Below are 5,484 nucleotides of genomic sequence, written 5' to 3' on the forward strand. Positions count from 1 at the left end.
GCAAGAAGGTGAGGTGCCGGAGGTCCATCCGCCCCCTCTGGACAGCGAGGGGTCCCTAGCGTACACAGTACGTGCTATTCTGGACTCTAGACGCCGGGTGAGGGGCCTGCAGTACCTCTGGACTGGGAGGGGTACAGTCCAGAGGAGAGGTGCTGGGTACCGGTGGGGGACATCTTGGATCGTCCTGCACCTTGCCCTCCGGGTCGCCCTCGAGGCTGGTGTCGGCGCGCTGGAGGAGCCGCGCGTCGGGGGGGGGGGGGAATACTGTCACGACTCCTACCGAAGGTGGCTCCTCTTCCTGTTCGGGTGGCGCTCGGCGGTCGTCGTCACCGGTCTACTAGCTGCCACCGATCCCTTTTCATTTTCTGTTGGTTTTGTCTTATTGGTTACACCTGTTTCTTGTTTATGTTATTAGTTGGGCTATTTAAGCCGGTAATGCCCGTCTGCTCTTTGTGCGGGCTTATTTTTTCTCTGTGTTTATGTGTGGTAGTGTGTTACATTTTGTTTGTTTCTCCGGACTAGTTGGGTCCTGGTTTTGGGCCAATAGTTTATGTGCGCCCGGTATTGGCGTATATGATTTTCTCCTGCGCCTGACTCCGCACCCACTACGCCTGACTCCGCACCCACTACGCCTGACTCCGCACCCACTACGCCCAAGTGCATCACACCTGTTGGCTTGGATTAGGTTTTAAATACTTAACATAAATCTACTATTAATCCAAGGCTATGCTATCATTGGTTCAAATTACAAATATGTCAAAGAACTATAAACTCGTTCATAATTATCAATTACACAATTTACCTTGAAATCAGTATCACTAATGACCTTAAATTCATTATCCAAATGGCCCTCCCATGAGGCTGATCAGACCACAAAGGAAAGCCATGATAGAGGTCAACAGTTATACCACCCTTTTACAGTCGTGTTTCCTACTATATTATACAAATGAAAGAAAAACCATAAAACATTTTCTACATGTTGTATCCCAGGTTTCCAGAACATTCCCTTTATCAAAAGAATTCACGTGTTTAATTGAAATTCAGAAAATAAACTTCTAATATTCCATATGTGTGTGTACCCCTTTAAGATATCGTCTCTATGAAAAATGGAATTCTCATCAAACCCAAAGACAACCCCCAGGTTCTAAACAAACAAAACATTTCCAGGCCATTTCAATTTGGTAGAAATATGCCTCTCTCACTCGCTCCCTTCAAGATTACAGCCCCAAGAAAACATTTCAAAATAAATACAATGAAGCACTCCTTTTCACAGAAAAAAACCCTTGGTCAGCATTCGTTACACTACCCCGATTCAGAAACCCAAACGTTGACTACTAACAAAACCTAATAATAGTGATATCTTCTCATTGTACTCCCTCCAATCATTAGTTTTAAATTTCCTCAATGGTTATATGTACTTAATTGAGCATGCGCTACCCTTGGATACAATACTGTACTTTAAATCTATGAAATTCCCCTACTACTTGACTAGTTTTAGCCCAAGTTTGCTTTGCAACATTAAAACCCGTTCAGTCTGTCAGCAAACAGTTTCTCAAAATGCTTGATATGAACACCCTGCAATTAGACCCACACAACTGTGATTAATGTGCACTGTCCCTGTAAAATGAAATAAACTCAACCTGCAATCCACTTTACTGACCTGACATTGTTCCATGTAATGGAAACAGATTATAATGTTAGAATACCTTAACTTCCTGTTAAATTTCATTGGTGTTACCTAAACAATCAAACCAAGAATCAATAACCAGAAACTATCACAAAACTTTTACGATAGTTAGCCCAGTGAGCGTGACTAACTCCCCTCCAACCACATTCTGAGAGAGAAAACATATTTCAACCCTGCAGGCGCGACACAAAACGCAGAAATAAAAATATAAATCATACGTTACCTTTGACAAGCTTCTTCTGTTGGCACTCCTATATGTTCCATAAACATCACAATTGGTCCTTTTGTTCGATTCATTCCTTCATATATATCCAAAATGTCAATTTATTTGGCGCGTTTGATCCAGAAAAACACCTGTAAACTTTGCCAAAACATTTCAAACTACTTTTGTAATACAACTTTAGGTATTTTTTAAAAGTAAATAATCAATAAAATTGAAGACGGGATGATCTCTGTTCAATACAGGAAGAAAACAAACTGACGCTACCTTTCTGGTCACACGCCTCTATCTAACAGTACACTTGAAGTGACCCTCGTTTTGAACAGGGCTACTTTTTCATTACTCAAAGGAATAACCTCAACCAATTTCTAAAGACTGGTGACATCCAGTGGAAGCGGTAGGAACTGCAAGAAGGTCCCTTTAGAAATCTGGATTCCCAATGAAACCCATTCTTGGGGGCAATGGTAGGCGAGGCTCTTCATTGAGCTGCACCACCCACCACTGCAACTGGAGTCCGATGGGCTCTATCTGGAAAACAAGATGGCGCCCAGTCTGGAGGCAATGGACCTGGGCCTGAGTCATTCCCCAAGGACATACGATCTCAATCTCTAGCTGTTATACAGCTGGACATAGAGAAGGTTGCCCATCTGGAGGAGAAAGTCAGCCATCTTCTCTGTACTCCTCTCCTCTCTCTCTATCTCGCTCTCTCTATCTGCCTGTGTTCTCTCTTTCTCCTGAACTTGTTCTTCCCTTTGTCCTTCTACCTTGCTTCTGTCCTTCACAACATATTCCTACATTTTCCCCTCCTGATTCCTGCTTTAGTACTCTATTGATTTGTAATTTGATGATGAAGAAAGGTGTGTGTGTTTGAAGAATATGGTTGTATGAGAGTGCTTATTTGTACAGGTTTGGCCATTGTAGTCAAAAGTTATAGTGTACGCGTTGAGATTGTTTTGGGCTGTGTTTTGTGAGTTCAGAATAAATTAAATATAAAATATTGATTTGATTTGTAGCTCTGAATATCAAAAGCTGGAGAAAAAAATCGCTGCAGCCTTGGTGCTGATGTTGCGCCCCAAAATATAGGCTGTTGCTGTTACCGACCAGCGACAGCAGGGGGCGCTATGAGATCAATAATATAAAGCACATGGCTGAAAGGCTGTTGTTCAATAATAACCTTCAAATGCAATATTGAGGCGGGAGGTTTTGTGAAATTATGGTGACAAAAAAGGAACACTCAAAAGTTCCCCAAACTGTAATAACTAGATGTCGACATTGTTGAATAATTAAAATAAAAAATAAAATATCTCCCTGAGATTACAAAGAGTATGTTTCCTCATGAGATGAAATTATAAAAATTGCTTGAATATGCGTAGGAGGGTGGTCGAAGTAAGCATCGCCCCTCCTTCCTGTTTCTCTCTCTGGATGGAGACAGAAAAGCTCTTTCACCTCGCCAGCATGTCTGTGTATCAGGACGGCGCATCCACAGTGCCTGTCTGTATCCTCTACCTCCGTGGCCTTACTAACAAGGGCAGGCGTGTCATCAACACTCAAACTGCAGCATGAACCCAGCGAGAGGACTTGGATGTTGCTGACAGAAATGTGCACATAGCGTGGACTTGAAAAGGTAGGTTCCATAGCCAGCCAGTCGACAAATGTAGGCGAGCCAGCTAAACAATTGAATGTCAGGTTCTTTGTTTATTTCGCGGAGATTCTGATTGAGCTAGTTTAGCTAGCCATTAACAATGCATAATAATTGTTGCCTGTACTTCAAATGTTCTTACCACACCTGTGTATAAACTTTGACCTGTTTAGGTCCTACTGTTGTTTGATAACTTGTGAATAATTATGGGTACCTTTGTTGAGTTATTGTGCTTCACACTGGCTGTGCAAGTGTAAACCTCTTCCTGAATAAACTTTGCATATGCTATGCTATAAGGGCTATAGTAACTAGCTAGGCAGATTTATTACACCCTTTACTATTTTTTGTTATTGATACTGTCAACTACTTGAACTAATAACTATGTTATTACATGCTAATAATGTCACGTTATGTATCTAATTTGATTATTTAGGCAGTGTTTTGTATATATATAGATTGGGTCAATAGGTGATTCATGGTAATGCAGGGATTGGTTGCTTTAATATCCTCAAATTCTTATACGTCAGTCTCCAGTGAGAGTTGAGCGGAATTCTGAACAGCAGCCAAGAAAGGTGATTGATATTCAGCATGTCCCTGGTGTTACGCACTCCCCTATCTGCCCTCCTACCTGCCTGCCTCGTACTGGCCCTGCTCCCCTATCTGCCCTCCTACCTGCCTGGCTCGTACTGGCCCTGCTCCCCTATCTGCCCTCCTACCTGCCTGGCTCGTACTGGCCCTGCTCCCCTATCTGCCCTCCTACCTGCCTGGCTCGTACTGGCCCTGCTCCCCTATCTGCCCTCCTACCTGCCTGGCTCGTACTGGCCCTGCTCCCCTATCTGCCCTCCTACCTGCCTGCCTCGTACTGGCCCTGCTCCCCTATCTGCCCTCCTACCTACCTGCCTCGTACTGGCCCTGCTCCCCTATCTGCCTGCCTCGTACTGGCCCTGCTCCCCTATCTGCCTGCCTCGTACTGGCCCTGCTCCCCTATCTTCCCTCCTACCTGCCTGCCTCGTACTGGCCCTGCTCCCCTATCTGCCCTCCTACCTGCCTGCCTCGTACTGGCCCTGCTCCCCTATCTGCCCTCCTACCTGCCCTCCTACCTGCCTGCCTAGTTCTGGCCCTGCTCCCCTGCATCCCTACCTGCCCTTCTACTTCCATTCCTTCCTGCGCGCCTCATTCCGGTCCTACCTCCCTGCCTGCCTCATTCCGGCCCTCCCTGCCTGCCTCCTTCCGGTCCTACCTCCCTGCCTGCCTCCTTCCGGTCCTACCTCCCTGCCTGCCTCCTTCCGGTCCTACCTCCCTGCCTGCCTCATTCCGGCCCTACCTGCCCGCAATAAGGACACTGCATTCCACAGGGTTATACAAGGAGCCTGAAGGAGAGTGGTTAAGGGAGGGAGGGAAAACGTAAGGGAGGGAGGGGAGGTAGTTTCTTTTAATTTAATTTCATATGGTTTAATCTGGCACTCAGCCCAAACCATTCGCTTGTCCTGTTTTGATCTTTAAATATACAGTGGGAGAAAAAGGAGGAAGGTTATGAGTGGAGAGAAGAGAGCAGAAAGAGACAGGGGATTGGTGAAAGAGAGGTAGGTATGGAGGGAATTGGTGAGATGAACGGAGAGGTATAGAAGATGGGGGAGAGAGAACAGAATGTACACAGAGAGAGAGATAGAGACTGGTGTATGTATCTGAAAGCTGATCTGTCCCACTCAGAGAGCAGTTCTTTCTGTGGACTATTGATTTAGGCCCGACCACCATCTCCCTCAGTCTACCAGTTCTGGAACCCTAGACGTTGTCTGTAGATACAGACCTAGGATCAGTTTACCATCCCCTAATCCTAACCCCAACCATAGGGATCAAAATACAAAAATAATTTCATCCACCCTTTGTTTTCCTACAGTATCAGTACAGATGAAGGAAAGGAGATGAGGAGACCACTTA

The 5,484-nt window shown here is 45.1% G+C and overlaps 1 protein-coding gene across 1 annotated transcript in view; it reads left to right on the forward strand.

Moving 5' to 3' along the window:
• The first annotated feature begins 3,316 nt into the window (after positions 1-3,316).
• The window catches only part of LOC118376982 (phospholipid-transporting ATPase ID-like), a 132,642-nt gene continuing 130,474 nt past the window's right edge, over positions 3,317-5,484 (forward strand). The window contains exon 1 of the mRNA XM_052495451.1: positions 3,317-3,531. The gene's annotated coding sequence lies outside the window, so the exon portion shown is untranslated. The remainder of the gene's footprint in view (positions 3,532-5,484) is intronic.

Source organism: Oncorhynchus keta, chromosome 34 (genome assembly GCF_023373465.1).
Source record: "Oncorhynchus keta strain PuntledgeMale-10-30-2019 chromosome 34, Oket_V2, whole genome shotgun sequence".
Lineage (NCBI taxonomy): Eukaryota > Metazoa > Chordata > Actinopteri > Salmoniformes > Salmonidae > Oncorhynchus > Oncorhynchus keta.